We start from the raw sequence: 22,011 nt of genomic DNA on the forward strand, positions 1-22,011 counted from the left end.
AGACGCAGGAGAGGCGGCACAAGACCCTGAAGTCTTCACTAGGCACTAGGGGACAGAAGAAATTAAGCGAAGGCCAACTGAAAGACAAGTTTTCTGCTGCTGCAAGAGCAGTATCCTCTTGTATGCCCCTAGCAGAGACAGGAAACCTGCTGAGGTAGGGAGGGGCTATTTAACATTTCACGTGTTCCTGTCCCTGATAGGAGGTGGAGATTCAACCTCCTGTGTGCTGTCATGGAGTATGTAATTGAAAAAACCTAACTTTATTCAGCAGGTCGTTACTATTGCGACAATACCAAATTTATATAGTTTTGCTTTAATACTTTTACACAGTAAAAACACTTTTCTTTCAAAATTATTGTTGCGTCGCCATATTTTAAGAGCAATAACTTTTTTCCGCCGATAAGCTGTTGGAGGGCTTTTTTTTTTTTTTTTTGCAGGACGTCTTGTAGTGTTTATTGCTACCATTTTCAAGTACATGCAACATTTTGATCACTTTACTAAATCTTTTTGAAGGCAGGATGAACAGAAAACAGCAATTCCGCCATTGATTTTTTTTATGGCATTTACCGGGCAGATTAAATAATGTAAGGCTGGATTCACACGAGCATATTACGTCCATAATGGACGGAACGTATTTCGGCCGCAAGTCCCGGACCGAACACACTGCAGGGAGTCGGGCTCCTGGCATCATACTTATGTACGATGCTAGGAGTCCCTGCCTCTCCAAGGAACTACTGTCCCATACTGAAAACATGATTACAGCAAGGCAGGGACTCCTAGCGTCGTACATAACTATAATGCTAGGAGCCCAGCTCCCTGCAGTGTGTTCGGTCCGGGACTTGCGGCCGAAATACATTCCGTCCATTACGAACGTAATATGCTCGTGTGAATCCAGCCTAATTGTTTTATAGTTGGACATGTCGAAGCCATGTTTGACAGACAGACAGACAGACAGACAGACAGACAGACAGACAGACAGATTTTGCATATTTAACAGGAGTATCAGCGTTTCGCTGCAATTCCTATTTCAGCCCCTTTAGCTGGGATTTCCATTATTGGGGTAGGAATAATCATAATAGCTATGCATACAGAGTAATTACATTACGCTTGTCCTTGAAGTTTTTGATTTTCTTTTCTATAAAAGTTTTCATAAGCAACATAGAGAATACAGATTCTTGTTTTAAAGTTCAGATAGCTCTGTTAACCATTGCTATGGTCTTGTTAGGGATTTCATTTTATGTAATACTCTTCTTTGTAGCTGACATTTACAGCAGACTGTGGACTGAATCCGGATTCACATGTGGAATATGATAACTTTCGGGTGCTCTACTTCAAAATAAGCCTTATACACCAAGCTGTTTGGCCTCATGCACACAACCGTGCTCGTAATTACGAGCACGGCCAGGCACTTTTGCGAGCCGTGCTGCCATTATAAAGTATAGCAGCACAGCCCGTAAAATGAAAAAATAGAACATGTTCTATTTTTTTTAACGGCACGGGCACCTTCCAGTGAGAAAACGGGAAGGTACCCGTGACTAACAGAAGTCTATGTGCCCGTTATTGCGGGTCGTGATTACGACCCGCAATAACGGGTGTTTTTACGGTCGTGTGCATGACGCCATAGAAATAGATCAGGCAGTTTGCAGACATTTGCCAAATAAAAACAAAAGGCAGTCAGCTATAATAAACACATATAAACTCAAGACTTGCTGCATGATTTATCTACATATATCCAGGTAATCAACTGCATACCCAATATCACAATTCAGCCATTATCCCCCTTAGGCCCTGTTCACACTGAGTATTTTGACGAGCTTTTTGGCACGGCAACCGCTCTGCAAAACTCGTCAAAAACCGGCCGAAAATGCCCCCATTGATTTCAGTGGGAGGCAGGGACGAACCACCTTGCGGGAGAAGGAAGAGACATGCCCTATCTTCGCGCATTTACACCTCTGACCTCCCATTGACATCAATGGGAGGCAGAGAAAGTTTATTTCGCAGAGCTTTTTACCTGTAGCACTCAATGGGCGCGAGCGAAAATCGCAGCAAACGACGTGCAGGAAGGACAAAATCTGCCTCAAAATCCCAAACGGAACTTTGAGGCAGAATTTTCCTCCTGCAACAAACTGTGTGAACGAGGCCTTAATGACCGGCCTATTTTAGGCCCTAAATGACCAAGCTATTTATTTTTTTTTTTCTATAGTCCCATTCAGAGCCATAACTTTTTCCCATTGACAGAGCTGTATGAGAACTTGCCTTTTGCAGGATTAGTTGTTCTTTTTAATGGCATCATTTTGGGGTACATATTTTTTGATTAGCTCCTTTTGGGGGGGGGGGAATAGAAAAAAAAAAACAAAAACCCTGATATTCCACCGTTGTTCTATGTGTTTTAAATTCACGCCGTTTACTGTACGGCATAAATAACACGTTACCTTTATTCTATGGTTCAATACGATTACAATACAACATATGTAGTTTTTTTATGTTTTACAACTTTTGCACAATAAAACCGCTTTTGAACTAAAATTATTTGTTTTTGCATTGTCGCTTTCCAAGAGCTGTCATTTTTTTATTGTTCCGTCAATTAAGTGATTTTTTTTTTGGGCTTGTTTTTTGCGGGATGAGACGTAGTATTGATTAACTTTCGTTATGACTTTTTTGGGGGGCAATAGTGGCAAAAAAACAACACTTTTGCCATTGCTTTTTGCGTTTTTTTTTTTACGGTGTTCGCCTTGTGGTTTAAATTACATGTTAACTTTGTTTGTGTCATTACGGTTACGGCTTTACCATATATGTGTACTTTTATTTCTTTTTTTTTACAGTGTAAATCTAACAGGCAATCAGGATGTGCCGCTGGCACATCCTAATAGGCATATGCCAAGGGCAGACCTGGGGGCTTTTATCAGGCCCCCGGCTGCCATGACACCCCATCGGAGGCCCGCAATTGCATTTGAGGACAGCCGCCAATGGGTGACAGAGGGAGATAGCCAACGCTGTAAACAAGTTAAATGCCGCAGTTGCTACTGACAGCGGAATTTAGCAGGTTAAATGGTAGCAATCTAAGTAAACTTCTATTGCGGTCGTTGGGGCAGGAGTCCGGCTGTCATCAGACAGCGAGCCCAGACTCCAGCCTGCACAAGACACTAGTGCAGGACTTAGGCTAGGCCGCCGCCTTTTCCACGGCAGCCCAGTATATGGCCCCTTAGTGACCGCCGTGAAAACGCGTATTGGTGGTCACTAAGGGTTTTAGATACATATAAACATCCAAGCAGTTACTCCCTAAATCTCATCTTTCGATTAGTTATTTTTGTCTGTCTGATATTGAAATTAAACCTGAGAAACCTAAGAGAATGGTTTCTGTGCCCGAGAAGCTCCACCATGCACCCCCCCCCCCCTCAGAATCCTGCGTCTGGATGTAAAACAACTGTCTGTAGCAGGAGCCTCCACTTTCTGCAGTAGGACACACAGATCATCAAGCCCCACCCCTCTCCAGGTGAAAATGGAACAGATCAGCAGCAAATGAACCTCCGTGTTCTTTGCAGAATTTCTACAAGCTTGTTTCAGGAACACTCAGAATATCTTGCAGGCTGACAAAGTGAGCAAGGTTCTCTCCTGTTTACTTTGATCATTAATTTCTAGGTTTAGTGGTTGCTTTAAGATTTGTAGCAACAACCACTTCTTTCAATTCTACAACCCCTGGTAAAAATTATGGAATGACCACAATTAGAGGATTTTCATCCAGCTTTTTTGCTTTGTAGAAAATACACGAATCACACAAAACTAAATTTTAATAGTGGAACATTCCGACTTTGTAAAATATACCTCAAACACATGAAACGAATGAATTTTTATTTTTTTCCTGGGTCAAGAGGAGGAACAAAATTATGGCATCACCTTGTACTGGTAGAAGTTTAAAAATTCAGATTGGTCTACAGTTAAAGGGAGCTCTTACAGACTGATGGACTTAACTAAGCATAATAAAACTCTAAAGATAGAAGTCCAACAAAAGGAGTGTGGCAAAAAGAAGTTGGTTGTTCCCAGTCAGCCGAGTGCAAAATTGTGCTAGTATAAACAAAATAAGACGGTAATAAAAAAGGAAACATACGGGCAGACCAAGGACGACGTAAAAAGCGTCAGGATGAAGACGCAAGGCAATATACCCTGAAAATAGAAAATACACAGCAAAACAAATGATCAATAAGGCGGCAAGTAGTCAATGTTTGAGACAGAACTGTAAGGAATCAGCTGAACGAGATGGGGCTTACATATATTTGAAAAGCTAAAACGAATAAAAAGTACTAACACCTGAACAGCAGTAATCAAGGTTACAGCAGGCTAAAGAGAACCAATTATGGGAGTGTGGGGGATTGGACGAAACAAAGCTGACTGCCTAAGGAAAATAATAAACTTTCCCAATTTTTGATATGGGGTTTCAGGTCAGTTAAATGACCAGGGAAGATTTAATCAGTCAAAAGCACAGGTGTACGTCGAAAGTAGACACTTTATGATCACCAAACCAACTTCTCTATCGATGGAATGAGAAGTCCTTTTTCAGGATGATAATGCATCTTGCCGCAAAGAGTGTTGTAGCTTTTCTTTAGGAAAGCCATATCAACTCAATGGACATGGCAGGCAAATAGCCCAGATCTCAATCTGATGGACCAAAATTTTTTTTTTTTTTAATTTCCAATGACCAAGGCTCCATCGTGCAAAGCTGATCTGTCCACTGTTCTACTAAAAAGTTAGAACCAGCTTAATGTACAATATTGTTTAGTTGTGAAGTTAATCACTCAAAGATTTTAGGAGGCCTTCATTTTTGTATCATCTGTATCTTGTATCTCCTCTGGCTTTTACGAACTCAAATTGGTCTTTTTCAAAATGGAAAATTCTTGTGATGTGAAGTTCTTAGTTTCTTGACCTGAATAGACCATTATTGCAAGGATATGGTGTTGAGATGGGGAGGTCAAGCTGAAGAACTCTCTCAGGCCATAAAGACTATTAGGGTATGTTCACACGACCCATTTTCTGATGTTTTTTGGGCCATAAACACCCCGAAACATGGCTAAAAATACAGGGGCTTAACACCTCTAAACATCTGCCCATTGATTTCAATTGGAAAAAAACGGCATTCCGTTCCCACGGGGCAGTTAATAAAAATGGCTGTGTAAAAAAACCCCGTAAAAAAGTGCATGTCACTTCTTGAGCCATTTTTCATTGGGTCAATGGAACAGCTCCCAAAACGGACGTAAAAAAAACGAACAAACAAAATGCTTGATGCATAAAAACGGCTGAAAATCAGTGGCTGTTTTCCCTTGATAAGCTCTGTATTTGACAGAAGTTTTTTTTGTTAAGCGTGTGAACATAGGTTTAAAGAACACATATCTATGAAATTTACTACACATGAGGAAATTAAGGTTTTCATAAAGGACTATAGGACCATAAGCAACCTATAGGATTTTCAGAAACTTGAGGCATAGCTGTAATATAAGATATAGCGTAAAACAAAAACTAACATAAAAAGGTCGAGAAAAACCAGCATTGGTGCAGATAGGAAAAACTTTAATAAGCATTAGGGAGAAAACATTTTTTGTCAGTTTTACAATGAATAAATAAATCCGAGCGCAGGACTGATGAGACTTCTAGGTGCTTTTAGTGCGTTCACTTCACCTCCAGTTTGTTGATATGCAAGGCAGACAGCGTAAACAGCCTTCTCCCAGCTTTCTGTTTTCCACAGCTGAGAGTGTAGGATGTTTACATCATCTGTCACTCAGAAGGAAAGAACATCAGCCGCTGGACGTGACATTTGCCTGCAGAATGTAAAATACAAGCAAAAACAATATAAGACAGTAAAAATTACAAGGCTCAATATCACAGTGGCTAAGTGAAGGGCCAAATGTGTTTCTGTAATGCCCTCCTCTTCTATAGTAATGTACTATAGAACATCAGCAACCCCTATAAGAGAAGCTCCGCTTGGACCATCATTTCAACAAAATGTTAAGCACAATAGTTTAAAAAGACCTTATTGGACTAGGGGCTGCAAAAAAATAAAAAAAATAAAAAAAACTTTATTATATATATATATATATATATATATATATATATATATATATATATATATATATATATATATATATATAGCTCTTTTGATACCTAAGCAGCACAGAAGAGCTTTTAATCTTTATGACCACACAACATTTTCAAGCTCAGGCATAGCAGCAACTTCACCATGTATGTTTTACTGCCCAACCCACAGGAGATGCTTCAATATATTTCCGGAACTCATCTTGACAACTCTTCTCTCAGCTTTTTCTTCTGCTGGTTGCCAGAAAATACCATTCATCCTAAAAACAAAAGAATTATCATTAATTGACATACAATAAAAACCCATCATTTAGTCATAATCTACTGTTTCAGGGAATAGTAAAAGACAGTACCACAATGAAAGACGAAGTAACTGAAGACACCGCAACTACAGTGCACTAGAAGTGATGTTTCACATCGATTACCTTTAACATTTTTTTTTTATAAAAACAGTGGGTAAGGCCTAGTTCACAACTCGTTATTAAACTACATTTAGCCTGTACTTCAGGGAAAGCTTTCGGTGAACACGCTAAACATAGCCATAGGGCTCTATTATTTAGACGAAGGCCAAAACAGTGTCCTAAAGGTCTCCGCCTGCTGCTACACGTCAATATACCTTTTATTCTTGAAGGATGGAATAGCTTAGTAGGTGCATAACTGTAGTTATCTAAATATAGATTTCAAACGCTTGCCCTGATTGTGCTCCATCTGTGAGACATCATTACGTATGTCGGTTGTTCGCCATTTGAAAATTGCGGCCAGAGCTAGCATTGCAGCTATGTAGAAGCAGGTGGATTGACCTCCCTTAAAGATGGTTATCAAAAGTTCAGGAGGATCTCACCGCTTCTTTGAAAGGTACTCATAATAAGCTTCTCAAAACCTTGACACTATTGAATTGTTTTCCAAGAGTAGACAGGTTCTCGCTTCTGGCATGATTAAGTTCTCTTGCTTTTGTAAGGGGCTGTTCACATATATCCGTTGCCCCTGTCAGTTTCCCTCCGGTGTGTTGCAGAACAGCTGGAAGGGAAACTGATGCTAAAACGGGTCCTACAGGCTTTCAATGGGACCTGTCCTGGCACAGGGGACATCAGTAGTGGCTCTGTACGAAGCTGGACCTGTGCAGGAGCCGGATCCCAAAAAGTTACCTGCAGCGTTCTTGGTTCAGGCGCCGTATCCTATCTATTTTACCTGTGGCCTGATGAACGCCGGGTGCTGCCGCATTCACCTTCCGGCAGCAACCAGCGGGAAGGCGGGCGGGGGTATGTCCCATGGAGTTGAACCCAATTCTGAAGCAGGGAACCATCAGCTCCCTGCTTCAGAATTTGTTCAAAGCGGAGGAGCAGAGGGAGCTCCTCCGCTCGCCGAAGACTCCCCAGGCACAGTGCTCGGTGATGCCCTTGACGTCTCTGTCCCTATATGGCCAGTGACATCATTGGCTACTGATTGATCGGAATCCCTATCGCTGATTATCTGGCCGGAGATTCCGCTCCTTGAGGAAACCTGAGGCTACTGTCCATATATGGACATTGATGTCGGAGTCCTCCTTGAGGGAATCCCCAGCCACCAAATCGGCAATGCAACAGAGGGCACTGGGGCATTATCTACACATGAAATTCAACGGTTTTTAAAAATGTGTCAAAAACGGAAAACTGACACGGAACGGATACAAAACGGCCGTCAAAAACTAGCTACTCCCTGAAGTTAGGGCTAGCATTTGGAGTCTTTGCAGGCTCACACGGCTGCGTCGAAGATCTGATGTCAGTGGACAGCTGCTGCCTTCTGGGCGCTCTTCGCGCCGCACTGAATAGAACACACGTGACTTTACAATGTGTAATATGTATATCAGACTTCAGTGTAGCGGAGGAGAGCCCTGACACGATACACAAGCATCCAATCTATCAAAACTATGCACCACTGATAAAATTGGCACATTTTCAGACCCTAGGCTGCCTCTTTGGTGGAGCATTGTAGTAAAAACTGTTGACAACTAACAACAACTGATAAGTGATGTTTTGTAGTAAAAATCGTGAAGCCGGATAACAACTGATGCAAAAATGTATTAGTATTATGTATCTATCACCCCAAACCAGACCCCCCCCCCCCATCACATTCTTTTTTTATTCTCTGCCTTTATTTTCTATTTGTGTTTATTCTATGGGTCGTTTTGTTTAAAACAAATTTTTTTGATTATACTTTCTGTAATTATCCTGCAACTGTACACTTTTTTTTTTTTACCTCCAAGCATAAGGCTTTGGTGAGATCTGCATCGGGGCTCCTTTCTGGCATTGCATCAGAGCTTCCCGTCAGAACAGAACCCTGACTGAAACCATAGGTTTCCGATCGCATTCCCATTAGTTTCAATGGTGACAGATCCGCTGCAAATGGTTTCAGTTTGTCTCAGTTGTGCAAGGGTTCCGTTGTTTTGACTACGGTATCGATCCTGTCAAAACGACGGAACCCTTGGACAACTGAGACAAAAACAATTTGCACTGGTTCCGCCACCATTGAAGTTGTGATGAAACCTATGGTTTCCGTTTGTTTCAGTCAGGGTTCTGTTCCGACGGAACCCTGATGCAAATGTGAACAAAGTCTTAATTATATAGCAGAATATTGCACCGATTTTTATCGTTACATAATAGGTAAATGGTCTGATACAGAACACCTATTGCAAATATGTAGATTAGTGTGGTGTCTGGCAACATTAAAGGAATATTTCGGTTGTAACAAGTTATTACTGATCCACTGGATTGGCGATAACGGTTAGAGTCCAAGCGCTGAAACCCTCACCTGTCACCATTCTCACCCCCAGCACAAAGACCACTTGCCTGGGGGGGGAGGTTGAATGGAGGGGCAGCCTAGCATGCACCCAACCACTCCATTCAAAGTCTGCGTCAGTGACCGAAAGTCCTGGCATGTTCTGTCAGTGCCAAACCATAGGCATTTCAGGCAGGATGCAATGTGATTAGGTCATTGCGCTGCTAGTCTGACTGTGCGCGCGCTCGAGGTGGATATATGCAATCCCCATAGCAGCATTGTCAGTGTCTAAGGCTCGAAACATCTGTTCAATGGCTACTACGCATGCCCTTGAACCATGCAAACATATCTATAGAGCGGCAGAGGTGGCCGGGACATGCAAATGCCAGGAGGCACACTCCCAAAAGCCCAGCCAACCTGTACATTAAAAGGCACCAGGGAAAACTTGCACAAGCGCGGCCACCACTGCAGAACCGCAGAGACGGCCGCAACATGCAAGAAACAAATAGAGGGAGACCCAGGAAGCAGATGAAGATATCCAGAGATGGGTACAATTTGAACAAATAAAGCTATATAGTAAGATTGAGATGTCATTTGAAACCGGATGAAGATGGCAACAGCCCTTTAAACATGAAAGGAATTTGACGCATGACATATGCTGCGGAAGTAGCTTAACATAGGACTGGAATGTAAGACTATACAGTACAAGAACCATACAGAAGTGCATGTACGAAAATATTCTATTAAATAGTATCGCTAAGTGGTCTGTACTTCCCTATTAGTAAAAGAGTAGGAGGATCAGAGTCAATGAGCCTCTGAGGCCCAGTTTCAGCTAAAGTATACATTTTAACAATGTTTAGATGTAGTCAGGATGGCATTTAAATTAGACTGTCACAAGCAGGCACAGTATATGGGAGAACAAAGAGGGGTGGACACACCCCATACATGATTGCAATGTAAATCAGGCGTCTTTTCTGTGCCACATCTCCTGACGTGCCCTCCTCCCTCCACCATGTCTTTGGGTACATTTCCTTATCCATATTTCTGGCGATTCATTTAGCCTTGCTATTTTCAGCTTACATCGGCACTATCTAGGTCTTGCCATATGCATTATCACTAGGTAGGATTTATTCTGCGTACCTATAAAAGTCTTACATCTGGTTATTTGGCCACTGTTTAGCATTGTTTTTTTTTTTATTCTATGGTGAGGTAGGGAATGGGACGTCTTTTCTGAGATGGGTTGTTCTGTTAACCTCTGGGTATATTCACATCTATACCTCACTGATGCTGCTCTCCGTATATGACCTGTCTTATGGAGTTCATTTATATATATTTCGGTGATACCATGTATGGTTGCTATTTATTAATAAAGAATTTTATTTTTGACGATACGTGCTAGTTATATATTCTTACATTCTACTTGGGTGCTATGTTCCCTGTGCTTATAGGTTGTTCTGCAATGTAAAACAGCCACAAACTAAGTCCGAGGCTTCTTTTTCCTTTGAGGATCACTCACTGAGTAAAGGAAGTTTAGTTGAAAGAACTTCTATACTCAAGAACTAATTCTAACATGGGAATAACTTCATAGGGAAAAGTGCTAAAAATGCATAACACAAGTCATAAAAGGCCAGAAATAGTGATATTTCTCATGGACACATGACCGCTTATGCCGGGAAAATAAAAAAAGGTCACCTGAAAGCTGTAACTATGCTTTAACAAATTGTTGGTACCACCCAAAAAGCAAGTCCAAAATCCATCATGGAAAGCAAATACAACTGATATGTAGAAGATTATGCAGATGGTCTAGGACAGGACTAACTCATCCAGCAACTTAAAGCATACCTAACTTTTCAGAATAAGTGGTCATGTTTGTACATGAGGAATAACACTATTTCTGGTTATTATATGACTTGTATGTGGCATTATTTAGCAGTTTTCCTCTCGGCAGGCTCTAATTCTCAGTGGTCTGAGAAAACGGGTGGAGCCTAAATGCTATCAGGTCTTTCATACACTGCACAGAGAGGAGGAGAATCCTGCTCTCCAATCTGCACCCCATATATAGAAGCTAAAGCAGCATGGGGGAGATTATACAGCAGTAATATATAGTGTAGCTGAGAATCCAGCACTGGTGTGACATAGAAATCTTACCAGCAACCTGCACCTCTCACTCTGCTCTGGTTTCCTCCCCCTGCATAGACTTACATGCAGCGTGTTTGTTGCCGACTTCTCTGCTCCCTCCTCCCCTCACCATAGAAAGTTATAGCGGGCAGTGAAGAGACACACCCGCATCTTATGCGGTCTATCTATAACTAGACACGAATTTTGCTTAGCAGGGGCTAGACAGTAGATTACAGGAAGAGATACCTAGTGGCAATAACTTCACATGGAATTTGCATGGATAAAAACTAATTTTGAAAGTAAATTAAATAGTATACCGGATATGTATCAACTTTGTAATCAGCATAAGTTGTTTGAAGAAAAAAAAAAGTTAGTGCCCATTTAAAGCACACATCCCAATAAACAGATATTGGTCAGGACTGGAGTTACTGAATACGGTGGGGGAGATTAACTATTTAAAGTGCACCAGAACTCTAACTGCTTCAGAACTTTTGATCAACGATCTGCAAGGGGCGTGGCTTATAAGAAAGGGTGAATGGCCTCACACGTGTTGGGGTGCAGCAAAATTTGGCAGAAAAAAAACAAAAAACTGGACAAACTATTGTAATAGTTCAGACTTTTACGGACACAGCGATACCAATTTTATTTTTTTACATTACTTAAAGAGACTCTGTCACCACATTATAAGTGCCCTGTCTCCTATATAAGGAGATCGGCGCTGTAATGTAGGTGACAGAAGTGCTTTTTATTTAAAAAACCGATCTTTTTTCACAAAGTTAGGAGCGATTTAAGTTCATGCTAATGAGCTTTCTTAATGCCCAAGTGGGCGTACTTTTACTTTCGACCAAGTGGGCGTTGTACAGAGGAGTGCATGACACTGACCAATCAGCATCATGCACTCCTCTCCATTCATTTACACTGCACTAGCGATATAGAAATATATCACTATGTGCAGCCACATACACAAGCCCTAACATTACTACAGTGTCCTGATAATGAATACACATGAAATCCAGCCTGGACGTCATGTGTACTCAGAATCCTGACACTTCTGAATCTTTTTTGTGAGATTCCAGCAACGGATACGAAATCTCGCGAGATCTCGGAGCTAAACGAGATTTGGTGTCACTTGCCGGAATCTCACAAAAAAAAGATTCAGAAGTGTCAGGATTCTGAGTACACATGACGTCCAGGCTGGATTTCATGTGTACTCATTATCAGGACACTAGTAATGTTAGGGTTTGTGTATGAGGCTGCACATAGCGATATATCTATATCGCTAGTGCAGTGTAAATGAATGGAGAGGAGTGCATGATGCTGATTGGTCAGCGTCATGCACTCCTCTGTACAACGCCCACTTGGTCGACAGTAAAAGTACGCCCACTGGCGCATTAAGAAAGCTCATTAGCATAAACTTAAATCGCTTCTAACTTTGTGAAAAAAGATTGTTTTTTTAAATAAAAAGCATTACTGTCACCTACATTATAGCGCCGATCTCCTTATATAGGAGATAGGGCACTTATAATGTGGTGACAGAGTCTCTAAGAAAAATTGGAAAAGGTTTTTGTTTTTTGTTTAACTATAAACTTTTTTCTCTCACTACTAAACTTTAATTCTACACATTTTATTAGTCCCCTTAGGGGACTTGAACCAGCGATCATTAGATCGCTGGTACAATACGCTGCAATACTAATGTAATCCAGCATATTGTTATTTTTACAGGCTTCTGTAAGCGCACGATCACTGTTCCTGTCCGTTAGTCCTGGGTGTCAGCTGTAATACACAGCAGACACCCGGAGCATATGGAGCGGGCTCAGCACGTGAGCCCGCTCCATACATCACCCCCGCACCATGACGTGCTATTAAGTCATAGTGCGCAAAGGGGGTTAATGCACAGCGGATGGTGTGAATATTGCAATTTTCCACTGATGTGCCATTTTAGTGCATAATATGTTGTGCCCAGTTTGTGCCACTGAAGACGAATACCTCATAAAATGTTAACCGGGTTCTCTCGGGTATGGCGATGCTATATAGGTGTGCGCAAACTGCTATTTGGGCACGCTGCAGGGCTCAGAAGGGAGGGATCCCATTTTGCTTTTGGAGCGCAGATTTTGCTTGGTAATAGTGGTTTGGGATATTGCTGGTATTTCAGTTTAGAATGTGGGGGAATATGTAATCTGTGCAGACTACATCGGGGCATAATAAGAGGGCAGAATAATGCGGTAAATAAATAATTTATAGATGTGTGGCCGGTGTCGCACTGATAAATGGTGTCGGATGTTACCCGCTTTTGGAACACTCTGCACATTTTGCATCGTCATATTCTGAGAGCCAGAACATTTATTTTTTTCACCACCGGAGCTGTGCGAGGGCTTATTTGTTGCGGGACAATCTGTACTTTTCATTGGTATCATTTTGGGATACATGCGATTTTTTTGATCACTTTTTATTCTATATTTTTGCAAGCCGGGTGACCAAAAACAAGCAATTCTGACAATGTTTTTTAGCTTATTTTTTGCGGTGTTCAAAAATGACAGTTTTGCTTTATTTTGCGGGTCAGTACGATTACGGCGATACCATATGTATATAGGTTTTTTATGTTTTGCAGCGTTTGCGCAATAAAATCACTTTATAAAATAATAATTTTTTTGTGTCACCATATTCTGAGAGCCGTAACTTATTTTTTAGTCGAAAAAAGCTGTGTAAGGGCTTGTTTTTTGCGGGACGGGTTGTAATTTTTATTAGTACTATTTTCGGGTACATGCGACTTTGATCACTTTATTCTCTATTTTGGGAGGGATGGCGACCAAAAAAAAAAAAAAAAAAGCGATACTGGTGTCGTTTTTTTATTTATTTTATTTGGGGTGTTCATCATGCTGGAAAAACAACATAGTTTGGGTCGTTACGAACGCGGCGATGCCAAACGTGTACTTTTTTAAAGTGTTCATTTTTTTCTTATAATGAAAGTCTTGTAGGAAAAAAAAGCATTTTTTGTTTATATAACTTTTACACTTTTTTTTTACGTGTCCCACTAGGGGACATTTAGACTTGCAGCTCTGATCGCTGCTAGAGTACATTACACTACCTACGTAGTGTAATGTGTTCTAACTGTCATTGTGACGTGACAGTCACACTGACAGGAAGCCTCGGAGGACCGGCCGGAGGCTGCTCCTCCGAGGCTTCCTTACATGGCAACCCGGAGGTCATTGTCTGGCCTCCGATTGCCACGACAAGCATCGGCAGCCCCCACAATAAAACTTTGTGGGGGCTGCCGATGTGCTTCCAAACCCCTTAAATGCGGCGATTGCAATCGGTCGCCGCACTTATGGGGTTGTCGATATCAGCGGCGATGGTCCGCTGACCGGCAAGATGTGAGTGTCAGATGTCAGGGACAGCTGACCTCCCAGTTCCCGGACGCTGTCCGTTAGGACCTTGTGCGCCGGGAACTGCTCCGCAACTGTACGTCCTGGTGCAAGAAGAAAGCCCTCTGCAGGACATACAGTTGCGGCACAGCGCGTGAAGAGGTTAGACGTTAGGACAGAATTAGTAAATCTGCCCCAATGTCCCCAATTTATGAGACTATTGCCAGGTATGTGGTACTCTACCCATCAGCTGGGTATTTCTCTTTGTGAATGACAGGTGACTTTCTTCCGGAGGTCAGAATAAATATTAAATTAGTTTATTGGGGTTCTTCAGGCATTTTAGATCGATGGCCTATTAGGATACGCCATCAACGTCAGATCGGTGGGGGTTTGACTCCCGGCACCCAGCCGATCAGCTGACTAAAGGGGCCGCAGCGTTAGTTGCTGCAGCCCCTTAATTCTGTTGGGGGTGCCAGAGGCTAGGCCCCCACTGATCATAAAGTGATGACAAAGTTATGGCACATAGCTAGGCTAAGATGAAATTAACCCTTTAAAAGGGAGTAGTTTATGCTGCCCTCACTGAGGGCAGCATAAAATAGTGTCAGACACGCTGATTTCAGCAGTCTGTGGACTACATTTTACGTACTCACAGTGAATGTTGAAGCGTGATGCCGAGCACTGTGGGCAAGGAGTTTGGCACTTTTGCATATACTCAGGACTCCTTCCTTAGAGCGCTTGGCATTATGCTTCAATGTTCACTGTGCGAGCACACAAAAAAGTAGTCTACAGAGACAAAAGAGACAGAGCGCTGGTTAAAAACTTGAAACAGAAGACTGAAACTACGTCTATGGCCTGTGAACATGAAGAAGCGAACAAGGAACAGACTGCTTATCCAACTGATAAACGTCAGCCACATACTGGAGGTGGTCCAAAAACAGCTTTGTGCAGAGGATGTAGCTTTTGTAAATGCAAATAGTCTAGATTGAAAGCTTTTACAGCTATTAGCCTATTTCCTTCATTACAAGGGACTCTCCCAAACGATTCTATAACAAAACAGCGAACGCAAAGATTTTTCTATACTATGTTTACAGAAGAAACTCTAGTTAGAAGAAACGTGGGAGAGGAGACTTAAAATCAATTAAAAACAATGCAGTCCCAACAAGAATCTACCCCAGCCCCGCCACATGGCAACATTTAATTACTTGCTCAGCAGGTTTATTCTTCGGATGGATTTGCTTTTTGTTGATTTTTCTACCTAATTAAATGATCCAACCTCAGAACATATAAATTACCCATTTGTATTACAAAGTACAGTAGCAAAGCGAATAATCGAAGTTACATACTAAAATTACGAAACTACATACAAGACATGAATGCCCATGCGGTTTCAAACTCCAAAGTCACGAGGGGAAAAAAAATAATAATTGGATTCAATATCCCTTTTTGGGGATGCAGAGCAGCTATAATTCTGCAAACTGTTGTTATTCAGCTATTCCCGAGACCTCAGTAACAACTTAGGTTATGCAGTTTTAAAAAAAAAAAAAAAAAAAAAAAAGAAAAAAGAAGGAGACAGGATAGGCTTTTGGGATTTTATGAAACTGGGCGACAAGTGCTGGCCATATTGAGTGTCACCTACCATTCTCCGAAGCCAATAGACCCAAGAAATGTCTAGCATAGAATTAGCTTAGAGGAGACCTTACTCAAGGTCCAGATTTAGGGTACCCACGCATGTCGCAGATTGAGTCACATTGAATAAGCAGCAAACACCATGTGTTCTTTGCAGATTCACAGCCGATTTCACCCCTTCTGCATTGAAAAGGGTAAAATCGGCTATGAACACCAACAATAGTAAGAGCAGAGGCTTTGAGAAAAAAAAACTGTTAAAGGCCCCATACACACGATGGAAACGTTGCGGTTTTTCTATGCAGATTAGAGTCCTAGCCACGTGGAGAATATTTAAAGAGATCTCACACATGCTGCGGAACATCTTTTGCACAGAAATCAATGCAGGTTGTGGATTTTTCAGGATGTTTATTCTTTTGTGAATGCCTGTTTCAACGTAGAAAGGGTGAAATTCACGATTCAGATTTTTACGGATTCATGTAACACTGATTTGCTGCGGCAAAATTTGTCTCACGTTTGAATCCCAAGACTGGGTTCCCAAAAAAAATCTGATAGACCGCGTAAAATTACGCAGCATATCAGACCTAGAACCTGCAATATCCGGCCGAAAAACCATACATACAGTTTCCAGGCAGGATTTTTTGCCGCGGAGGCCAGTGCTTGAAGAAAAAAAAAAACAAAAAACATTTTATACTTCCCCTGGATCGTAGTCATGGCAACACATCCCTCCATTGTCCATGCAGTTTGGCCTCCTGGGATGATGCTGCAGCCCATGTGACTGCTGCAGGACCATGGGAGCGCTGCAGCAGTCACATGGGATGAAACGTCATCTCAGGAGGCCGGCCTGGAAGAACAGAAGAAAGTGTCAACATGACAACACCTGGGTGGTAAGTGTAGGCTTTTTTTTTTTTTCTTTTTTCTGAAAAAATTTTTTGTGGCAGAATCGCAGCGTTTCCACTGCAAAAGTCGCTCCACTGCCATTTCTCATGCGTTTTACGCGCCTATTCAAAATGGGGAAGACTTGCAACAGAAAAGCAACAACGAAGCATAAATGGACTTGCTGCAGATTTAAAAACTGCACTGCAGGTCAATTTTTGAACGTTTTCACTGCAACAGAATTCTTTTAATTCAATAGGGATGTAAAACCCGCAAGAAAGAGCCAAGTGTCGCGACAGAGTGTAAAATGAAAGAAAAAAAAAAAACAGCCAATACTTGCAGTCTGGCTATTACGCCGCTTTCTTCTGTTCTCCATCCAGGCAGGCCTCCTCGGCTGAGGTTTCATCCCATGTGACTGCTGCAGCCAATCACAAGCTTCAGTGGTCACACTGGCTGCAAAGTCATCCCAGGAGGCCGGACTGCACGGAAAACAGAGGGATGCGCCGCCATGGCTGGGCATTAGTATAGACTTTTCAAGCACTGGTTTCCATCCAAAAAAAAACCCCACAATTTGGTGAGTTTTTTTTTTACGGAATTCACTGCATGTTCTAGGTTAGATACGCTGCATACTTAACAAAAAAAACACAATGTCAGTCCAAATTGCATTCATTTGCAGAACAAAACCTAGGAAGCAAAGAAGGAATTTTGAGAGCACTACTGCTCTTGCTGAAGACATGGAATGTCAAAATGAATGTACATACCAAACCAAGTGCTTTTGTAGACAAGACGTTAATCCATGAGACAAACTCACTTTCTGCTTCTCCAGCTATATCTACAGTACTACTCTGCAGAGTAGCCACGTTTCTAACTAGATAAACTTCAATCAAAGAGCCCCGACATTCTTATTGTGTAGTAGACATTCCAGCAAAATGTAACTGTACACCAAGAAATTTGGATGACGGTCAGGGCTAAGCTTATGCTTTGTAGCAACCATAAATACATACAAGCAAAACAGGAGAGCGAGAAAAAAAAAAAAAAAAAAAAATACATTTTTAGAAAAATAAAAATTCCAACTGCACAACAGACAAAAACTTAACACACAAAACTCTCCTGTGGAAATGAAGTAGAGAAGCAGTGCAGTAAAGATCTGTTTTAGCCTTTTTTTCAGAACTACCTTGTTCATACAGAGTTTTTTGCAGGTGGAATTTCTGCCTCAAAATTCAGTTTGGAAGTTTGAGGCTGCTCTTCCTCTCCCTGCACGCAGATTTTCGTGACGTTTTTCGCCCGCGGTCATAAAATGCCACGAAATACGCTTTCTCTGCCTCCCATTGAAGTCAATGGGAGGTCAGAGGCGTAAACGCACAAAGATAGGGCATGTCCCTTTCTCCCGCGAGACTGTTTTACCGCTCGCAAGAAAAAAAAAAACAAAAACACACCTCTGCCTCCCATTGAAATCAATGGGAGGCATTTTAGGGCTGTTTTTGACGAGTTTTGCAGCGCAGTTTCCACCTCAAAAAACTCTGTGTGAACACAGCCTTACTGTGCAGTTCTATAAAGAGTACATGCAACATTGAAGGGGTAGTCTCACGACAACAAGCCTGGTTTATATTCCCTATTAAGGCATAAGGCTGTAAGAGTAGGGTCCCTCAAGTTCCCCCTGTACATAGCCCAATGGAGGGTTACTCTTGCAAATCAAGCACATCCATGCATTAGGCTTCATGCACACGACCGTGCTCGTAATTACGAGCACAGGCGGGCAGCCGGCCGCTTTTGCGAGCCGTGCTGTCATTATAAAGTATAGCAACACGGCCCGTAAAATAGAAAAATAGAACATGTTCTATTTTTTTTAATGGCACGGGCACCTTCTCGTGAGAAAACGAGAAGGTACCCGTGGCTAACAAAAGTCTATGAGCCCGTTATTGCGGGTCGTAATTACGACCCGCAATAACGGGTGTTTTTACGGTCGTGTGCATGAGGCCTAATATGCAATTTCAAGAAAAATAGAGGAAATGGAGGCCTAGACGTAGCTTCCACCAGCGAAAACAGATGATCGTCTGGTTTCTTTATAAAACGGATTGACTTTATAGTATGCTGTAATTTTAGTTTGCATAAGTTCTAAAAGAATGTGTGTTGCTAACTAAATATTGGTAGGATTTTTAGAAAGAAAAAAATATATATTTATAATTAAACATGTTTTTTCTTACATCAGGTGAAGCAATATAAAAAAAACAAAAAACACAGAAAAACAAACAGCGGACTTGGCCGTTCGGTATATTTTGATATAGTTTATTGCTGCAGAAGTTTTCAGTTAGGTTACGTCATATCGGTCACCACGCATCATAGTAACTACCAATCACTAAGGATGCAGGTTCTGGAAATGTATCAAGATTGTGTAAACACATCAGTAACATAGGAATTGATTCAATAGGACACATTAAGGCCCTCATGGGTTCAGGTCATTGGGACATTCTTGAAGCCAGTGGCAGTTGGCAGCTGCAAACATCCGACTGAAAGCCCATCGAGTTCTTCACAGCTTCCAGTCGAGGATGTTTACAGTCGCTTACTGTCAACAGCAAATCTGCAAGCAAGAGATTTGTTTCATTTGAAAACACGAGAAATAGAACTGTAGACCGAGTCGTGGTTCAGTTTTGGGTGGCGTTAAAGTTGGAGCCGGTAGACACCAGCTTAAAAAGTTAAATATTGTATTTGTTTTTAATTAAATGCATAGCAGTTACATATTTACTTTCATATGAATAGTTGAAAGTCTTGAAATTGTAACCATAAATGTTACATTTGATCAATCTAAGGCCCTATCAAAAAACAGTGGATGTTCTAGCGGCGATACAATATTGGTCGTCGGTTCTTTGTGCTCTCCTCTCCCTAAGGCCATTGTCACACGGCAGTATTTTGGTCAGTATTCTCATCAGTATTTGTGAGCCGAAACCAGGAGAAGGTCCTAAACCTGGAAGGGGTAAAAACCTTTCCATTAGTGTGCACAGTCACAAGCAGCAGATTTTGCTGCAGTTTTACAGAAATTTTCAGTTCTTCATCTGAATGTGGTTGTTTCTGCAACAGGTGCATGGATTTCTTAAAGTTCCATTCAGACAAATGGAATAGATTTTCAGTCGCAGAAGTTTCTGCAACAAAATTTGCCACGTGTTATTGCACCCTTAGGCTGGGTTCACACGAGCACGTTTTCAGTACGGGACAGTAGTTCCACAGAGAGGCAGGGACTCCTAGCGTCATACATAACTATGATGCTAGGAGCCCGGCTCCCTGCACTGTGTTCGGTCAGGGACTTGTGGCCGAAATACGTTCCGTCCATTACGGACGTAACACGCTCATGTGAATCCAGCCTTATACTTTTTTGAGTGCTCCACTCCTAGTTTTGGGTTCTAAATACTGATGCAAAATACTGCTGTGTGTGAAAGAGGCCTTTAGACTAGCCAAACTATCTGCACGCTGCTGCTCCAAGGCCCTTAGTTCAAAGGTCTCAAACTGATTCACACTGAGTAGAGAAGACCAGAGGAGGAAGTTCACTACAAGGTACAGGGCCATTTTGCACTGGGCCCACTAAAGTGTTAAGTTTCATTAGTGGGCCCCACCCCTCCTAAACCAACTGGAGCACTGAGGGTTTATATGGTCTTTGCCCCCACAGTGATTGGGCAGCCAGTACCAGGGATGTGCTGTAGTGTCCTGTGCTTATCAGGAAGTCTCCAACCCTACCGAGAAACCCTTCTTCTATATCCCCTTCCAACCCACTCCCAGCGAATCCGCTCAGCTGGTGTGGTGCTGGGCACAGAACGAGCCGACTCTGCACTCCTCCATCCTCCTAGCAGCCCAGAAACGCCATCTGTGACAACTAGGAACGCTACAGTGTGAAATCGAGGGACATACCACATATGGGAAGACAGCCCAGGGTCCATTGAAGGACCCCAGGGCTGTGATCAGATTTCCTGTCAAGGCATACTTCGGTATGCCCCGACAGCCTGTGTACCATCTGTACGCAGGCTAATGAACGTACTGGCATATAGATATATGCCAGTACATTTAAAAAAAATAAAAAATACAAATAAGATGTTCAATAAAAAACAAAAACTGTTTTTACAATAAACAAAATAAAAGCCTCAATACATAAAATACACGGTTTAGTCTTGACCATAATAACCTTCACAAATTTATAGCGGCATTTATGATGTGACTACTGTAAAAAAATAAAAAGCAGCTTTTGCACTTATTAATGTGAGGCGTGTGGTGTTGTGAATTTAGTACCTCACATTAATAGTAATTAACCTCATCATGTACCTCACATTAACCCAATGTTGTCCATTATGACAGTGAGAAACATGGGGTTAATTACTATTAATGTGAGGCACATGGAGGTTCAAAATTCATTCACACCACGCACCTTACATCAGGAAATGGAAGGACTTTTTTTTGTTATTTTCGGCAAAGTATTGTTTTGGTATAGGGTATCGCAGTACTACTTAAAGTATCGGTATCGAAGTCCAAATTCTGGCATCGTGACAGCCCTACTTCCTACCATCCTCCAACATACAAAAGCTTACAGAATATAAAAAGAGCATAAATAATAATAATGGCAAATATATTAAAGTTTACTACGGAACCAAATAGTCTAGATGTCAAGTCATGAGAACAAAGCAAACTTTATCAAAGCTGAGCAACCCCACATTCCAGACATTCCGCACACTTGGCATCACTATAAAACTATTTCACAGAGCGAGTACTAGGCATTTCATAGCATCGACTTTAACATTGCACATTGCTTCTGGACAACACTGTACTACGCCATGTTTTACTGTACATAGCATCTACTAAATGAGCAGAGGAAAAAAAATCAAATAAAAAAAATAATCACTTTCAGGCCCAAATAGAAGTCCAGTTACCAGGAGTCTGGTTCTAAGACAGTCTCAAGCACATGACAAATTGCATGGACTTGTCAACAGAGCTTTACTTTTGCCTTCATGTGACATGCCATCTGCATTGGAACCTCCGTTTTCCGTCAGATATTATGGGAAGAAAAGAGCTCGATTAGAAAATAAATTGAATCCATCAGTCGTCGGTGATAATGGTTGTACCACAAATCCAGAAATGCTTTGTAGTTTCAGTTATAAACAGAAGCCATGACAGATGTGAACAGAGCATGATAATCGATACCACCCAAAGCTCAACAGTA

At 41.7% G+C, this 22,011-nt stretch overlaps 1 long non-coding RNA gene across 1 annotated transcript in view; it reads right to left on the reverse strand.

The window, feature by feature from the left end:
* Nucleotides 1-6,180: 6,180 nt before the first annotated feature.
* LOC142760980 (uncharacterized) overlaps nt 6,181-22,011 on the reverse strand; it is a 63,293-nt gene continuing 47,462 nt past the window's right edge. The window contains exon 3 of the long non-coding RNA XR_012883476.1: nt 6,181-6,341. This is a non-coding gene — a long non-coding RNA (uncharacterized LOC142760980). The remainder of the gene's footprint in view (nt 6,342-22,011) is intronic.

Source organism: Rhinoderma darwinii, chromosome 4 (assembly GCF_050947455.1).
Source record: "Rhinoderma darwinii isolate aRhiDar2 chromosome 4, aRhiDar2.hap1, whole genome shotgun sequence".
Lineage (NCBI taxonomy): Eukaryota > Metazoa > Chordata > Amphibia > Anura > Rhinodermatidae > Rhinoderma > Rhinoderma darwinii.